A 19,049-nucleotide genomic window follows, 5' to 3' on the forward strand; every position below is an offset into this window, starting at 1 on the left:
GTGTATATATATATATATACACACACACACACACATATATATATACATATATACAGAAACATAACCATACACACATATACATCAAGTCATTTGATTCTTACAACTCAATTCCTATAGATTAGGTTCTATTTTATGATTACATTTATAAATGAGGAAGCTGAGACCCAGAACAGTGAATTTACTTGGACCCAGTTACAGTGCCAAGGAATAATACAGTTGCTTATTTGAAGTCCAAACAACTGATATCACTTGTAAGTACAATACCAGGAAACACAAAAACAAGCTTAAATTTGTCACCTCCACCCTAAACACCCCACATAGGACTACAGCAATGGAAATACCAAAATGTTTAGATAACAATCACGGTCCCAGGTAGACTTTCTATATGCTAAGCTTGTAAACATGGTCAGATCGAAGGTACATCAGTGTACGGTAGATGCTAAAGCCAAATGGAACACAACTACCTCCTGGCAGGTACTCAGGCTTCAAGACATGAAACAGAAGGCTATGAAGGCAACCTGATGGTGTGGTGAAAGTTGACTGACTGCACAAGCAGGGCTCTACAGTCGTTACATCTAAGAGAGAAGTTCAAGAAACAAATTGGATCACTGGAAGACGGCAAAATGGCAAAAGAACAAGAGGCACAGACTCTTTCAGTTGCTCTCTACAAAGTACATGGACAGCCTCTGGGCTTGAGACAATGAGTAAACTAGTAGGTTTTTTCACTGCATGATAGTTAAGCAAGGTATTCTGACGTTCTCCGTTGCAATTAGAACATGTAAAACCCACATCAAGGCAAACTGACCTCCTCGGTTCATCCCCAAAATAGATTCAAAGAAACGGGTTTACAAAAACCAGAGTGTGAGGAGGTTTTGTGCTCTTTTGCTCCCTGATTTGTTTGTCCACTGCCCTCTTCACATGTATTTCATTGAGAGCTACATTTGTCTGCCAGCTTAGATCGACAGCTTCTGGCTGGCTTCGAGAAACTGGACTGAAAGAGAAGCTACAATGTTTCTCTCTGCAGATTTTTGCTTGAAGAGGCATTCACCAGGTGACTGCATTACTGCTGGGCATCCAGCTTCCCTCAGCTAGCCAGTCCTTCTGTGTTAGAAGCATCTGATAGTCAACAGCACTGCAGGGCTCCATGCAGCCAGATGGCCCCTGCTGGTGAGTGGGGGTGGCAAATTAGACAGCCACCTTCCAGTTCCTCTCTGACTGAGAGGTAACCACTTCCTGCTGTTATTCTTTTTATATGTTGACTTTTGTCCCCTGTTGGGATTCTCCACTTTTCCATCATCCATGTGTGAAAGTCCCTCTGTTGAAATACGGTGGTTTCTGTGTTTTAATTCGATTGTGAAACAAGCCAATTTAGTTGAGTACTTGCCTGGGACCTATCCCGGGATTGGGTCCTCACTGAAGCAGCCTAGGGGGAAGACTGTCAGCAGGGGCTTGGTCTTGTAAATGTAAAAGTTGCTTTCTATACCAACATATGCATGTCTTGACTTTAAATTATCCTGAGGCCAGAAGCTGCAGGTCTCTGGATCTATTGACACTTGTTGCTATCAGTGGGGTGATTAGTCAATAATAATTATTAATAATAATTAACAATTATAATAATTATATTTTAGAATTAAATAATTATTTTTATTTATAAATATTTCTATTATATATTATTTTATAATTATAACTAAATAATTATAATTAATAATAATTAATTAATAAGGATTTATTGCTTTTGCTCTCTTCTCTTGCAAAGCAGCCAGAGCCTCTCTGGCTAGGCTGGTTAACTCTATGAACTAGAGAGGAAGGAAAAGGAAAGAATTAAGATGCTTTATACTGGCAGATATGCCAGATATTCATACACACATTTACATTTTCATTCACACATTAACACATTCATATTTATGTTGGGCCCAACCAACTATTCCATACACTCCACAAGTATTCATGTATGCTTACATACCTACACACATACATATAGACAAACAGACGTAAACATACGGATGATATGGACAATATGGATGGATGGATAGATGGATGGATGGATGGATGGATGGATGGGTCAGAGTCCTCCAAATCAAACCAACCAACCAACCAACCAACCAACAACTTTATTTCTTTCCTCTGGCCTTTTTATACCTTCTTAGACAAAAAGTTCTTTGGAAAATTACCTAAGAAATAAAATGTTACATAAAATGGGAGTTACAAAAGGAGGTGGATATTAAGTTCAAAGCAGTGTTTCATTCTAATATGCTCATTATAAGTTAAAAAAAGTTTTTACATGGCCTTACCTTATCATAGTGCACACACATGGCTATATCCTTGGACCTAAATGTTTTTAATTTGAATACAAATTTGTTCCAAGCCTATATCTCTTTTTAATGTAATTATGAAAGCTCATTGTATTTCTTATTATGCAGTCTTTACTTACTATTGTGAGGAGTGGGCACGTACTATTCTTGATTCTAACTTTATTACATCTTTCTAACAAACCAACTAGAACCATCTATTAAATTTTTCTTCCTAAAATTAATTGAACAAATCAGGAATTCTATAGAATGATTAATTCATCTAAACAGCATTAATTCATAAAATTTCATCTTTATGTTGATCTTCAGGAAATCTGATGGGTGGCCTAATGCCCAGGGATTGTTATATTAATTTTATAATGACAGGAAGGGCATATCAGCCGCAAGAAGCAGTCCGGAGATAAAAAGTCTCTTTGGACCTTGCCATTGAGCTCACTCATCTCAGACCATGCAAAAACACCTCCAGGAAGGCCACCTGCTAGCCTTATTAACATACCCTGGACGGCTCCTGACAACTTCTTATCATTTCATATAACTAAAGAGTCCTATGTGCCTCAAGAACAATAGAACACCATAAACATGATAAATTCTATTTATCTTCTCCATTCTCAGACTCTTTCTTAAGAATGACTTTAAGCTTTTCAAAATTCAACAAGGTCTTCTCTTCTCTACCCAATGGTTCCTCTCTTTTCTCTTTCTCTACCTAATGGTTCACCTTCTCTTGTTCTAGCTAAGTCGTCACATTTCCCCCACCATTTTTGATCAGCTTTCTGAAACCTGTGCTATAGCTAAACCTGTGGAAGAAAAGAGAGTACCATGAATGTTCACATATGAAGAAACAGTATTTTCTACTTCTCATAAACATGTCTCTTGAACATTCCTCCCTCCCTCTCCTTCCCTCAAAAAGTTCAGAAAGAAAGTACGTGAAGGAAGTATTTTTCCACGGATAAGCAGCCATTCCTTTCTATTGTTTTTCCTCTTTCTGAAAGTTGCCACAGCACTCGGGAGGAGCCTTTCTGTGAGCTCTTGCCTTAATCAGGTTCACAGATGAGAAGATCACCTGCAATGAAAAGTAAAATATTTCTTCCATGGAAACTAACTGCCCTATGAAGAGACTTTAAGAAAGCTATAGTGTATGCTGCTCTTAGAAACACGGGTGGCAAGGGCAAGAAAGGAACAATAGGATTAGCTGTGTAGCACTGACTACACAAGGAGAATAAAAAGACATTAAACCTCAGTATTAGTTAATGGGTATTAGCTAAGGGATCATCTTGTCTAATCCCTTAAGCTTCCATTGTGTCTTGAAACTGTTGACATTGGGTTAGACTATGGAAAACTTAAGCATGAACTCACAAGCCCTAGAAACAAGGAAGAAAGGAAGTCCCGAGTTTCAGAATAGTCTCCGATTTCACTTCCTGAATGATTATGTCTTTCTGTCTTGATAGCTCAATTTTCAAATTAGAATTCCCACAATTTCAAGAATGGAAATTGCTACAGAATGGGAGATTTGTAACTACATCAAAAGTCCCAATGAATTTTCTTACTGGTGCTGATCAAAGTGCATTTTCCTTCTTCTGTAGCTAGCTTGTGTATGCTAGATTTTCCAGAATTGTCATGTTCTGACAAAATCAACATCTATAGGTGATGTGGTCCCACATTCCTTGCCAAAGGATTACTATTGAGACGTCCCTTTAGACTTCACTTGGGGTCTCTTGATGGAAACAAAACCAATCAGTGTTTTTGCATCCTGTGGTAGACTTTTTACTTCGGAGGAACAAAAATAAAATCATTTTCTCTTCCTCTTTGTCAGTGATGTATGCCTGGTGTGGCCACAGTCTGTCTCTCCTATCATGTGCTAAAAATCAGAACTAGAATTATACCATGTTGTGGAGGAATTGAGCTAGAGCTGACTTGGAAGCCTCCTCTCTAATGCCTAGGTCTTACAGAATCAGAAGATGCTATGAAACTACTGAGGTTAAAATGTGATCAGAAGTCCTACCCAGATGTAAAGGTTACAGACCACAGCAATGACTGGCCAGGCAAAATATTCTGAATGGTACAACTGTGGCACTTTTATCTCTGGGTAACTGAAATCTGTCTAATTACACTAAAGAAACCTTTATTAGGAAGGAATTTGTGTCTGGTACCATGAACTTAACCAACCAATTGTGACTGGGGCAATCACGGGCTCTAGAGGACAACCCAATACATTTCTAACTCTATTCCAATCACTTATCCTTATACCCAGATAAGTGTAGCTCTCTTCCCTTTCCAAAGAAGCTTCATTTTTGCTACAGCAGCTACTCCAGAGATCCACAACTAGTCAAAGCTCAGAGAACAAGTGACCATGTGCTGTTCTTGTTTGCTTTCTGTTGCTGTGATAAACACTATGACCAAAAGCAACATAGATTTATTTCATTTCACAACTCACAGATCATATCTATCACTGGAGGAAGTTAGTGCTGAAGTTTAAGGCAGGAACCTGGAGACAGGAACTGAAACAGAGGCCATTGAGGAGTGCTACTTACTGGCTTGTTCCTCCACTGTTTACTCAGGACCACCCACCAAGTGTCATCACCCAGAGTGATCTGGGCCCTCATTCATCAACCATTAATCAAAAACTGTCACAGAGCCATTTCCACAGGCCAGGCTGTTAGTGGCAGTCCCTCAAGTGGGGTTCCTTTTTCTCAGATGACTCTAGTTTCTATCAAATTGACAAAACCCAATTATCAAAAGTGACATGTCCTAACCTTGTATACCTACCACGCAACCCCTACACCTAAAGCTTGAGGAACATGAAAGAAGATGGGGCACAAAGATTGTAAGGAATAAGACTGGGATGACTGATGCTATATAGCATCTTCTAGACCCGACAAGGATGTCTTATGCATTGTTGGAAGCTGACCTGCAGCTCACAAGAAACAGGATACACCTGGGAGGCAGACTGGAGCTGAAAGAGAGAGAACTAGGCGGTCGAGAGAAAAATGGAGCTAAATCAAGTTTCCTGATCAAAGCTCAAATGTTTAATGGCAAATGCGCTTGTAAAGTGGGAGTGGGGGTGGGGAGGCCCATTCCCGCCAATTCATCCAGCTGCAGAAGTGACGACTTGCAGGATAGGGTGTATTCTCCAGAGTAGCTCAGTGGCCTCCCAGCAGGTAACAGTATCTTGAAGGGGAACAGCGGCAGTGACTGAACAATAGAGTGATCTAGGGAGGAAGGCTCCACCCTAGGTAATCTCCTTAGTGGCAGCAAGGTCAAGGTCTGGCTTAGCCTGCTTTAGGCTGGGGGAGGTTACAATTTACCCCCTGTTATTAATATTTAAAAAAAAAAGCTGGACTGAGGCATAAAATTTATTTATGCTCTTCCTGCCTGGGAGTTATGGTGGATGGCAGCTGCACCTGTCTTAGGAAATCTTAGATCTTCCTGAACCATCCAATTCTGTCTTGGAGGCTATGTGCAGCTTATTTGTGTTATATTTCACACAAAACATGTCTCTGTGGTGTGTTATCAACAGCCATGTCCTTTTGGCATGTACCTCTGTCTTAGATTGGTATGCTTCCGAGATCTGGGTGCCCGTCTTTGACTGTCCGGCCCTCATTAGCACACCTTTTTCCCAATTCAGACCAAAGCCATAATATGTACTTAGAGAATGCTTCCTCATGAAGATTAATAACTGCCACCTGTACTGTTGGAGGTGAGGCTGCATACCTGCTGAAGGGCGTTGACTGACTTGCTTGAAAAACAAAGTTGAGACAGTGAAAAGCAACAGTACAAAAGCATCTTTGGGGAAGTCCAGGTACTCCACTCAATCGCAAATTAGCAACAATCAAGCTTAGACTTAGAGCTCCTGGTGTGGGGGAGGTGACTTTGAGAATCACAGAAAGGCTGTAACTTTCTGGGAGAGGAGGCTGTGCTCCAAATTAACTTTTTGGCTAAAGAGGATTTTTAGCTATAATCAAGGTCAGAGTCATACTTACTGGAAGATTCAGGATCTGTGTTCAGTTGACGAACTTATCTTTTAGGCAGCCATCGTGCTCTGTCTTCTTTTTGTGAAAAAACACAGACCGAGCCCCTTCCCCAGATTAGGACCGGGTCTGGACCCTTCCATTCGTTAGTTAATGGGTCCCGCCACTTTACCATGGCATAAGAACTAGAAGTAACTGGATGCCAGTGACGATCTGCTGCAGACTAACCTTTAACATCAGTTTGCAAAAAAATTTAGAACAAATAAAGCAAAAGCAAGATGTGCCTTTGGTGACCTTGGGGGATATAACTGCCCCTGTTTTTTTTTTGTTTTTTTTGTTTGTTTTTTTGTTTGTTTGTTTGTTTTAAGCCAATTTTTAAAAGTGTCATGAGCACTTTCAACTATTCCTTGTCCCATGGGGTTATACAGAATTTCAGTTTGATGCCAAATTCTTTTAAAAATGAAGTAAAATTTTTGCTAGAATAGGATGGCCGGTTATCTGTCTTAATAAGTTTAGGCAATCCCATGGTATTAAAGGCTTGTAGGCAATGATCAATTACATGTTTAGAGGCCTCTCCTGTATGCAGAGAAGCAAAAAGGAATCCTGAACAAATGTCAATACAAACATGTATATATTTTAATTTTCCAAATTTTGCATAATGAGTTACATCCATTTGCCAAATATGATTAGGTATAAGACCTCGTGGATTAACTCCTAAATGTGGTACTGGAGATAATGTAATACATTTAAGACATTGTTTTACAATCATTCTTGCCTGCTCCTTAGTGATCTTATGTTGGAGCCTTAAGGTATGACTAGAGAGATGAAACTTTTCATGATCATATTTGGCCAAAGCAACAGCATCTGAAATTAAGGCCTCTCCTATTAGAGCTCTGTAGATGCAATCATTGCCTTTAGCTAAAGGTCCAGGAAGACCAGAATGAGAACATATGTGACCAATATAGAACCGGTGTTTTCAGGCAAGAATGATGTTTTGCAATTGTGAAAACAAGGATCCTGCTGGCATATTAGGGTTAAACGTACCACAGGTCTCCAATAAGGGTACCGATTGTGCAACATATAAACTATCAGTAAAATTATTAAAAGCATCACTCACAGACTGAAAGACATTCAGTACTGCTGTTAATTCTGCTAATTGAGCTGAGAAGCTAGGAGTCTTTATGATTACCTGTTGATTATTTATAAGAAATCCAGCTCGCTTTTTAGAGGAGCCATCAGTAAACACCAGAACAGCATTGTGTAAGGGTTGTAAAGAGGTCATATTAGGAAATATTACCTCATATACATTTTTAAAATTTATCAACCTATCTTGAGGGTAGTGGCTGCCTATAGTTCCTTTAAACTCTATTTGAGCAAGCAACCAATCTCTACTGTACTGTTTCAGCCAAGTGTCTTGACCTACGCTGTAATGATATCTGGCTCGTTGCCAAAATAATTTAGTGCCTGTTTCCTTCCAATGATAATCATCTAAGCTACTGCTTCATAATATGGCAAGATATTATGTTTAGGAGAAATCCTCGAATGTATCCACATTAAAGGAGACTTTTGCCATAAAAATCCTGTAGGCATATGAATCGTATTAAAAATTAACAGATGTAAAGTCAAAGAGTAATCTATATAAGTGGCAAATTGTTCTTCAATAGATTTTTCCGCTTGTTGTAAGGCCAGCAATCCTTCTGAGGTTAAAGTTCTAAGGGAGGTAGGATCAGAACCCCCTTTAAGAATATCAAATAAAGGTTTCAACTCCCCTGTAGTAAGCTTTAAATATGGGCAAAGCCAATTAATATCACCTAACAATTTTTGAAAATCATTCAAAGTCCTTAAGTTGTCTCTGCGAATAACTATCTTCTGGGGAAAAACAACTTGATTAGTAAATCTAAAACCCAAATAATTATAGGGATCCTGAGTTTGTATCTTTTTAGGAGCTATCTGTAATCCTTTATCAGCTAAAGCTTTATGTAAATCTCTATAACATAAAATCGAATCCTGGGGGTCATTTCCAGGCAACCCAGGACAAATTCTTAACTGTCCCAAAACAGTCTTCTTAAAAGGAACATTATTTTTTTCTATGGGTTGCATAAGCAATTGCAAACTTGAGAATTAATAGCATCTGAGGGATGAACAATTTTAAGCAAATGTAAGCTCTGATATATCTAAAGATACAAATTAAAGCTTGATTATTCAACATTTTAAAACACCATCTACAGCACATAATTTAATTATCTGTGCTGAAGCAGGAGAAAACTCAAAAGAATAAGTGTGTGATCCAATTCACATATACTTTTCTCCCATAACAGGGCTGTTTTTAAACACAGTAATTGGGAAGCATGCATGCATGGATTTACAGAAGATACAGAATCATGCATAAAAACAAATTTTTAGCTTGTCTTTGGGATGATTGTCAATTTTATTTAAAATGATGGTATGCAATAGATCAAATATTAATATTCTGTAATAACCAAATTAATTGCTGTTTTGAACAAGGAACAGACACTGTGTCAGGTTCTTAAGACACAATTTTTGTTTCAGGTTTTCTAAAATATATGAATTTATCTTACAATTCTTTATTAGCACCACAGCAGCCTTAATAGGATGTTAAAACTGTGCTTTGAGGTGAACACCACCTCTGGCCCTCCTCCCAGGCCAAAGAGGCTGAAGTGGCCCAATCTGTTGTAGGTCAGGAAGCCCAAGCGAGGGTGGCAGAGCACCCTGAGTCCTAGCAGGAAAAATACAGCCACCCCCTGCAGGGACAGGCGGATGCTCATGGGGGCAATGGATTTCTTTAATTTCTGCAAAGCCTTTTGTTCTTTGCCAGTTAATTTGTGTCTCACTTAATAGCACCTAACAAAGGCTTAAGTTCTCCTGTGGTGAGATTAAGGTGAGGTAGCCAATTAACATCTCCTGGAAGCTTTTGAAAATAAAATTTTGAAGCAAATCAATTTTTCATTCTTAGATTTTCTATACTACGATTTTATAGTATAACTAAAACCCTAAGTATTCAAAAGATATTGCCTCTGAATCTTTTATGAAGCAACAGCTACTCCCCAGAACTTAAAAGCTCTTTGTGTGAGAGCGGGGATTTAAAGTAAACTTCCCTTGAAAGGCATTAGCTAATAAAATACTTCCCATTTATACAAATATACACTGAAAGATTCAAACTCTTAGCTTCTTGTGCTGAAGCAGAGACACTAAGAATTTTTCTTACATGAGGTAAGGCTATATTAGCCATACTCAGCGGCAAAATTTTCCAATGATTATAAGCTCACTAGAAGCAAACTCTTTACAATTTTCCAGATGCAAAGGGAAAAACAAAATTTTAAATCTATAATAACTTTACATGAAGTAGGCAAATCAAATTGCAATGTCCTAATAAATTCTATAGCCTGATTAACCTTTTATAAACTTTGAATTTAAACTTTATTTAGAACAGTATCTGGATAGATCTGCAACAGTGCTCTTTTAGCTAAAAGGAATTTTTCCCTGAAGGCAAGGAGAGGAAAGTTTCGAAAGGTTCCTTAGGCTCCATTTGCAAGACAAAAGAAAGTCACACAAACCTTGCAGAGGCTGCTCTGAGCTTGTTCCTCTTGCCATGCGGACAGATTTCAGAATTTTTAAGTATCTTTTGCAATATTAGACTATAACTACAACTTTGGGAAAGCAAAACCCAATTTTAAAACAATTTATCACCTTAGAATAAACATCAAAACTTCACTATCACGTTGTGAAATTTGGCTGCCAATTTATACCTATGAATGCATGACAGTGCAAGTCTTAATGCTTCATTAAAGAGACATTGCTTTAAATCTTATCTTTAATTCTACTTTCTAGGATAAGCATCACATTAAATATTATCTCAACTAGAAGTATCCTTAGAGGCCCAGCCTCTTGGCTTGCCTTATGCCACGTGTGGGAAAGACTCCAAACCTGAGTTACCAATTTAAAGCTAACTTTCTAGTAACCAGTGTTACATCTTTTTGATCATACCCCATAACTTATAAGCTACTACTCTTGTGATGAAGACACGCAGAGCATATTACACCTCTAAGACCAGTAAAAAAAAAAAACAAATGAATTGGCTACACGAGACTTATGAATTTAGACCAATTAAAGAATTTCAAATTTTCTAGCTATAATTATAAGACAAAAAGCACCTTGTCATTAGCTAAATGCAATAATCACGATTGCAGAGAATTTTCTTAAGAAGAAACAACTACTGAAAGAAAGATGAAATTTCAAGACCTGTAAGTCATATAAAGTATTCAGAAATTGCTGGTTGTTTGTGAGCCTAGAGGCTGCCTGGGGCTGAGAAAAAAAGAAAAATAAACCCGGGTATGCCCCGTAGTTAAAACATTCCTGGGAACAGCTTGACCATAAGATAAAGAGGAATGTGAGGACATAACTGGGATATCTGAACTGAGTCAACAACTCACAGAACTCTGACACCCTGCTCGTACATGTAATTTTTTTGCTGATGTTTGAATAAGCTTGGATATACTGGTGTCTTTTTTCTCTGTTGCTGTCTTGTTTTTGTCATGGGACACAGACACCTTACATCGGAGGTAAAGTGGAATCCCTCCCTGCCTGTCTGTCTGTCTTGTTCACTTGTGTGTCCTCCATTAGACCACCTTCTGATTGTGTTTTGCTTTTGGCTTGTCTGGTTTCAGGTCTGGTTTTGGTCCCAAGGGATTGACTGATTATCTTGGTTTGGTTTTAGGCCGGTCTCAGGTTCTGGGGCCCTTCCCATGGAGAGAGGTCCATTTGGGTTCATCGCAGTGACAGTGAGATGTGCCAAAACGTTGCAGGCCACAACGCTGGAGGATGCTCCGGTTTCAAGCTGGGAAGTTAGATCTGACACAGTCCTTCTCAACCCAGCAGCAGCTAGGGTTCAGTATATGCCTGGAACAGATAGTGTCAGGCTTCTCTGGAAATCGCATGCAAGATGCCCTGTATTGGTCTTGCTTGTGTTTGTCATTTCTGAGGTACTGTGATTCTATGGTGGTTGCCTGAAAATGATTTCTGTGTGTGTGACTTGTGTGTCTCTTTGTGTTTGGACTTGGACTAACAACTGATGACTGTTTTTGAGTTATGCCCTCTGGAATAAGCCTAAGAATCCTGTCAGATCCCTATGCTGACCACTTTCTTTCAGATCCTCGGCTGCCCTGCCTCCCACTCCAACTCCAGGGAGCAGCTAGCAGGTCACAGTGGTCCCACCCATGGACCTGGAGCCTAGGGAAAAATGAGATCGGAAACCCGGAGCAAGAGAGGGGTGGTCCCTGAGAAGTCAGTTGCCCTGGATGTTGTGGCTGCTGAAGGGGAGATAGAGGAGGCTGTGGGAGTGACTGGCCAAGAGCGCCGAGGGTTCCCTGGCTGCTTCTCATTCCCCTGTCCCCTGCATCCCGTCTCTTGTTAACAGAAAAAGTGCTTTCACTTTGAGATATCAGTGGCCTGGTACAACCAGATGTGAGAGCTGCACTCCCTTCCCTGCCTAGTGTTTTCTCTTCTAGTGTGGCCCCACCCTAAGCTGCTAAGCAGTGAGAGAGGCATCCGCCTACTTGGGGATTCTGTCCAAGGTAAGGAGCACCTTCGAGTCTAACTGCCAGGCTCTGATGGGGGTCTTGTCTCTATGGGACTAGAAAGTGCCCCAACAATCTGACCAAGGTAATAAGAAGTTACATAAGTTAGAAGAAGGACAGGGTAAGTCGATAAGAAAGTGCAGAGGAGGAGAAACAAAGGAAGGATAGAGGTCTGCAAAGAAGTGAGCTAAGAGCAAACTTCAGCAGACTCAGGAGAGATAGATGGCAGTGGCAAATAGAGAGGTTAACAGTGAGGAGAAATAAAAATAGAGATGAAGGAGATTAGAGAGGCCTGAGATGAGAGAGATACCCTGAATGAGAAATATTTAGAGGAGGAACCAGTAAGTAAGAGACAGGCAAGAAAAAGAGTTAAAGAAACATGAAGCTGACAAAGACAGAGACCAGAGTCAGAATCAGAGATGTGCAGTGAGAGAGAAGGATAAACCAGGGTAGGAGTCAAACTATGAGAGAAGATAAGTGACAGGATATAGATGTGATATTTAAATAGCATCCAAAGGAAGCAAAGACAAGGAGGAGGAACAAAAGATACACACACACACACACACACACACACACACACACATATATGGAGAGAGAGAGAGAGAGAGAGAGAGAGAGAGAGAGAGAGAACATTGCATAAGATCTCCACTACAGTTAGGAAACAGGAGCAAAGAGAGGTAAATAACAAAGACTAGAACCTGGTAAGGTGGCACATGCTAATAATGCTGGCACTTAGAAATGATCTGTAAGAAACAGGGAGCCAGGAAATTAAAAAGAGATAGAGACAAGAGAAAAACTTAAATGAAATGCTGGCCACAAGAGTCAGGAAAACTAGAAAACTTAGATAGTACCTGGCAACAAAAGAAAGCTTTTGGCTAAAGATCAATGTGTTTACTGTAAAGAAAATGGGCACTGGGTAAGAGACTGCCCCAACAAAAAGAAGAGGAGCCCCCCTCATGACCAAACTCTTCACCTGTTCGTGGCTAAAAGTAAAGAGATAGCAAAAGGGGTGCTAACACAGAAGCTGAGTCCTTAGAAGAGGCCGGTGGCCTACCTGTCGAAGCAGCTAGAAAAGAGACTGTTTCATATTCCTCCACTGACCAGTGCAAAACAAGTTAGAAAATGTCCTGGGCACTGTGGGCTTTTGCAGATTGTAGATTCCAGGTTTTGCTGAATTAAAGAGATAAACAGCCCTTCGTTAGAGAACTAAAGAACAAAAGGTCTTGGATGCTATTAAGACCTCCCTAATGTCGGCCTCAGCTTTGGGCCTCCTAGATGTGACTAAGAACAAAGGTATTATTACCAAAGAGGTTCTTACTCAGAGATTGGGACCCTGGAAAAGACCTGTGGCATACTTGTAAGAAATTAGACCTGGTGGCTGTAGGATGGCCTGGTTGTCTGCACATAGTGGCTTCTGGTCAAGGGTGCAGATAAATTGACTCTGAGACAAAACTTGGCACATGCCCTAGAAAGTGTGGTTCAGCCCCACTGACCGATGGCTGACTAACGCTCTTGAAAACATTATCCAACCGTTCCCCTGACTGATGGACACATTATCAGAGCTTTTTGTTGACTGAACGAGTGACCTTCGCCCCCCCCCCCCCCTGCTATCCTCAATCTCACTAACCTACTGCCTGAGACTTCACCTACTCATCACTGTGCTGGCATTCTGGCAGAAGAAACTGATACTCGAAATGATCTGAAGGATCAGATCAGCCTTGGCCTGAGAGTTCGAGCTGGTACACAAATGGCAGTAGCCTCACAGTTGAAGGTAAGTGGAAGGCAAGGACAGCAGTACAGTGGTAGACAGAAAGCTGAACTTGTGGCTTTGATACAAACTCTATAAATGGCAAAAGAGAAGTCTACACTGACATCAGGTATGCTTTTGCCACTGCACAGAGCAATATACAGACAAAGAGGGCTGTTGACATCTGCAGAGAAAGACCTAAGATGGTGTGGCTAAAGAAATCAGATGGCAGATCTAACCACCAAACAGGCATCCCAAAGAGCAATGATCCTGACAGTCTGAAGACTATCAAGTTATAGACAAATTAAGACTGGTAAAAGAAACCCTGTATAGAATAGTAGAAACTGAAGAAAGAAAACTAGTCCTCCTATGGGAAGACAGACCTGACATCTACTGGAAAATAGACTTTACTGAGAAAATTATATTTACTGAGAAAAACCTTCTGGTTTTTGTGAACATTCTCAAGATGGATAGAAGCTTTTCCCTGTAAAAATGAGACTGCTCAGATAGTCATCAAGAAGATTATTAAAGAAAAATTTTCCAAGGTTCGGAGTGCCAAAAGCAATAGGGTCAGATAATGGCCCTGCCTTTGTTGCCCAGGTAAGTCAGGGCGTGGCCAATTATTTAGAGGTCAAATGAAAATTATATTGTGTGTACAGACCTCAGAACTCAGGACAGATAGAAAAAATGAATAGAACTCTAAAAAAGACCTTGACAAAATTAACCATGGAGACTGGAGCAGACTTGGTGCTCCTTCCCCTTGCCCTATTTGGAAATAGAAATACTCCCTCTTGATTCAGCCTTACTCTTTTTAAGATTCTTTATGGGGCTCCCATGCCCATAACTGTCTTAAATGATGTGTTTAAACCTACATGTTGTTATAATAATGATCTGTATGATAAGTTAAAATGTTTGCAGGTGGTGCAGAAAGAAGTCTGGTCACAACTGGCTACAGGGAACAAGCCGGGTACCCCAAGGACATCTCACCAGTTCCAGTCAGAGATCTGATCCACGTGCACCTGCATCATGCCCAGACTCTCAAGCCTCACTAGAAGGGTCCCTGCCTAGTCCTGTTTACTATCCCTTCTGTAGTGGCTGGTTTTATGTGTCAACTTGACACAGGCTGGGGTTATCACAGAGAAAGGAGCTTCAGTTGGGGAAGTGCCTTCTGGAGATCCAGCTGTGGGGTATTTTCTCAATTGGTGATCAAGGGGGAAAGGCCTCTTGTGGGTGGGACCATCTCTGGGCTGGCAGTCTTGGGTTCTATAAGAGAGCAGGCTGAGCAAGCCAGGAGAAGCAAGCCAGTAAGGAACACCCCTCCATGGCTTCTGCATCAGCTCCTGCTTTCTGACCTGCGTGAGTTCCAGTCCTGACTTCTTTGGTGATGAACAGCAGTATGGAAGTGTAAGCTGAATAAACCCTTTCCTCCCCAACTTGTTTCTTGGTCATGATGTTTTGTCCAGGAATAGAAACTCTGACTAAGACAAATTGGTACCAGCATAGTGGGGTATTCCTGTGACAGCCTGACCATGTTTTGGGGAGGACTGTGGAAGGACATTGGAACTTTGGACCAGAAGATCCATTCGGTGTTAAGAGCTCTGTCGAATGTTGTATAGGAGCTTGGAAGATAATGTTGAGAACAGTGCAGAAGATGAAGGCCTGGCTTATGAAATTTCAGAGGGAAGATTAAAGACTTTTTTCAGGGCCATTGCTGTTTTTGATTGTGAAGATTCTGTAGTTCTGGTTAGCTGGGGCTGAAGAATCAGCTGTGATTAACAAGATACCAGAACTACTAAAGCAAAACCTTTGGATTATTGGGACTATTGATGCTGGTTAGCTGGAGCTAAGAAATTAGCGGTGATTAAGAAGAGACCAGCATCGTTGAGGTGACATCTTCTGGGAAGTGTTTTCTGAAAGCACAAAGAGGCTGTGTTCCAGAGATAGCCAAGGTTATACTCCTGCTGCAGCGGGACTTGGTAATGTGTAAGGGTTACCCAGGTGGCACTGGTTTTGAAGGCATGAAGGGGTCACGCAGAGCAGCTGAGGCTTGGCACTGTGAGAGGCCATGGAAGGCCATTGGTGAAGGTGCAGCCTCAGTTGCAATTGATGGCCCAGGAATGAAGGGGTCGTGCAGTGTTTTGGAGATGCCAGTACCATGAGATGACCACCAAGAGCAGCAGCAGCAGTGGAGTACAGGCATCTGAAGCCTAGAAGACAAGGTGTGTGCTACAAATGGCATGGCTGAAGAAGTGACCCAAGCCCTTGGAGGAGCCCAGAAGATCGTGAGTTGGATCCCAGACATTAGACAGTTGGAGTTTAATTTTTGCTTTTGATTGTGAGTATGCCCTAATATTTTTCCCTCTTGAAGGAAGAAAATATTTTAGTGGATCCCACAGTTAAGAGACTTTTAATTGTAAAAGACTTTGGATTTTAAAAGATATCGGATATTTTAAAAGTATTGAATTTTTAATGTATAAAGACTATGGGACTTTTAAAGTTATTTAAGATCTTGGGAATGAATGAAAACTAAGGGTTGAGGCTTACTAGTGATGTGTTTGTGTGTCAAGTTGACAAGGGGTCAATTGTACTGGCTGGTTTTATGTGTCAACTTGACACAGGCTGGGGTTATCACAGAGAAAGGAGCTTCAGTTGGGGAAGTGCCTTCTGGAGACCCAGCTCTGGGGTATTTTCTCAATTAGTGATCAAGGGAGAAAGGCCCCTTGTGGGTGGGACTATCTCTGGGTGGCAGTCTTGGATTCTATAAGAGAGCAGGCTGAGCAAGCCAGGAGAAGCAAGCCAGTAAAGAACATCCCTCTATGGCCTCTGCATCAGCTCCTGCTTTCTGACCTGCGTGAGTTCCAGTCCTGACTTCCTTGGTGATAAACAGCAGTATGGAAGTGTAAGCTGAATAAGCCCTTTCCTCCCCAACTTGTTTCTTGGTCATGATGGATGTTCTGTCCAGGAATAGAAACCCTGACTAAGACACCTTCTTACTCTGTTTTTGTTCCCATGTTAAAGATACAGTATAGCTTATGGTCCTCCAGCGTCAATAGCAATCTATAGTTAAGATAGAAAAAGAGTATGATTTCTATTCTCCACATAGAGATATAGACTTCTGAAATTCTAAGATTAGAATTACTTAGTGGGAGAAGAAGAGGGGAATGAAAGAAAGATGAAATTTCAAGACCTGTAAGTCATATAAAGTACTCAGAAATTGCTGGTTGTTTGTGAGCCTAGAGGCTGCCTGGGGCTGAGAAAAAAAGAAAGACAAACCTGGGTATGCCCCGTAGTTAAAACATTCCTGGGAACAGCTTGACCATAAGATAAAGAGGAATGTGAGGACATAACTGGGATATCTGAACTGAGTCAACAACTCACAGAACTCTGACACCCTGCACGTACATGTAATTTTTCTGCTGATGTTTGAATAAGCCAATAGTGTGTCGCTATGCTGAATTCCACACCCATAAGCCACTTACCCCATTAAAGCCCCTAGCTTCAGAGCCTTGTGGCCGACATCCGTTATCTCCTGTGTGGGATGCATGTCGGTCTGGAGCTCTGTCATTAAACTGCCTCATGTGATTACAGCAAGATGGATTCTCATGTTTCTTTGGGTGCTCTCTCACTCCAGAGACTAGAATGGGGTCCCAGAAAGGGGGTCTTACACTACCAGCCTATTTGCCTTAAAACTAAGAGGTTGCAAACTCCCTTTCTTAAGAAACTGTTTTCCCATCAGGAGCCCTCCTGCTGTGCCTAATCCTGGCTAAAGCATGTGGCCACTCTCAGCTTTGCTGAACCAGCAGATAAAAGTTTTAGCCATCTTTATTTTCCAACATGAAACACAGAACATTCAGTCATTCAGACAACTAGACAGGAACACACATGGATTGACATGTGAACGGACCGGTGCACCAGACATTAGACTAGACATTAGACAACACAAAGAGGGCAGAGAACTTCTGCTGTAGGGGCCAGAGAGAAAAAGGAGGGGTGTCCCCCGAATTTTTCTCTGCCTCTGGGAGAATTTTAAAATCCATTTTCCTCTATATATTTTACTCCATCATTTTAAGCTCTATTCCTCTAGTCTGATACAGTTCTCGACTGCGGAGAACCACCTGTTTCATTATTTTTTAAACCATTTTCCTCTCCCCTGAAGCAGCTTTTAACAGCTGCGGACAACTGCCTGATCAGTTCCTAGTTCCGATAATTCGCTGCTGACCTAAGTGAATCCAGCACTGGGTTAGCACAGATTCAAGCTTAGCCCATATCTTTCCGCACCTCCAGCAACACTTTACCTGTTGCTTCACTGTGCCCAGTACGATCCTTTTCTTTTTCTTCCCATGGAGCTCCATACCAAGCAGCATTCCTCCAGTGTTTTTCTGCCATTCCTCAGGCCCCACATTCGGACACCAGATTGTTGGAAGCCAACCTGAGGCTCACAAGAAATGGGGTACACCTGGGAGGCAGACTGGAGCTGAAAGAGAGAGAACTAGGAGTTTGAGAGAAAAAATGGAGCTAAGTTTCCTGATCAAAGCTCAAATGTTTAATGGCAAATGCGCTTATAAAGGGGGGGGGGGCATTCCTGCCAATTAATCCTCAGAGTCTGGAACCAGCTGCAGAGGTGATGACTTGCAGGATAGGGTGTAGTCTCCGGAATAGCTCAGTGGCCTCCCATCAGGTAACAGTATCTTGAAGGGGAACAGTGGCAGTGATTGAACAATAGAGTCATCTAGGGAGGAAGGCTCCACCCTAGGTAATCTCCTTAGTGGCAGCAAGGTCAAGGTCTGGCTTAGCCTGCTTCAGGCTGGGGGAGGTTATGCATAAAATCTCAAAAATATAGTTGCCTAAATAAGACTCATATAAGGATAACACCATTCAGCACACCATCATCGATGGTGGAAATTTCACAAGGCTCTGCCCCTGGATGAAGTGTTATAAGCCATCAATGGCTACAGAGCAAGAGGAAAAAAAATCACACTCCCTCCCCAAAAGAACCTATATAGGTTATTCAATCCCAAATAGTCAATCTTAAACACATGTACAGATGAACATCATTAAGTGGACTCAGTAGGTTTATATAATATATGTATATAGTAACAATATGAATTATAGACTAAGAACTTGTATATTTGAGAGAGAAGGAATGGGGGGAGTTGGAGAATAAATCAGAATTTTAAATTAAAAAACATGGCATATGCATAAATATAATTATACCAACACAAATAAAATCTGAATTAGCAACTAAGAATGGATGAGGAGATTTGAAGAGAGATACACTGACAGTGTTTGAATTCTTGGGTCTTATCTACCTAGACATTTAGGCATCCTAGTTACTCTGGGTTGCCTAGGAAGCAGACTCTAAAGGAGAGATTGGTATGCAGCTTTATTAGGGAGAGTTCTTGGAGGTAAATGTCTATAGAAGGAAATAAAAGCT

The 19,049-nt window shown here is 41.0% G+C and overlaps 1 protein-coding gene and 1 long non-coding RNA gene across 2 annotated transcripts in view; one reads left to right on the plus strand and one right to left on the minus strand.

Moving 5' to 3' along the window:
• Cybb (cytochrome b-245, beta polypeptide) overlaps nt 1-17,962 on the minus strand; it is a 52,515-nt gene extending 34,553 nt beyond the window's left edge. The window contains exon 1 of the mRNA XM_006527565.3: nt 17,911-17,962. The gene's annotated coding sequence lies outside the window, so the exon portion shown is untranslated. The remainder of the gene's footprint in view (nt 1-17,910) is intronic.
• On the plus strand, nt 10,769-14,722 carry Gm33784. The gene is made up of 3 exons (XR_878053.1): nt 10,769-10,854; nt 11,010-11,865; nt 14,534-14,722. It is a non-coding gene; the product is annotated as a predicted gene, 33784 (long non-coding RNA).
• Nucleotides 17,963-19,049: the final 1,087 nt, after the last annotated feature.

Source organism: Mus musculus, chromosome X (assembly GCF_000001635.26).
Source record: "Mus musculus strain C57BL/6J chromosome X, GRCm38.p6 C57BL/6J".
NCBI lineage: Eukaryota > Metazoa > Chordata > Mammalia > Rodentia > Muridae > Mus > Mus musculus.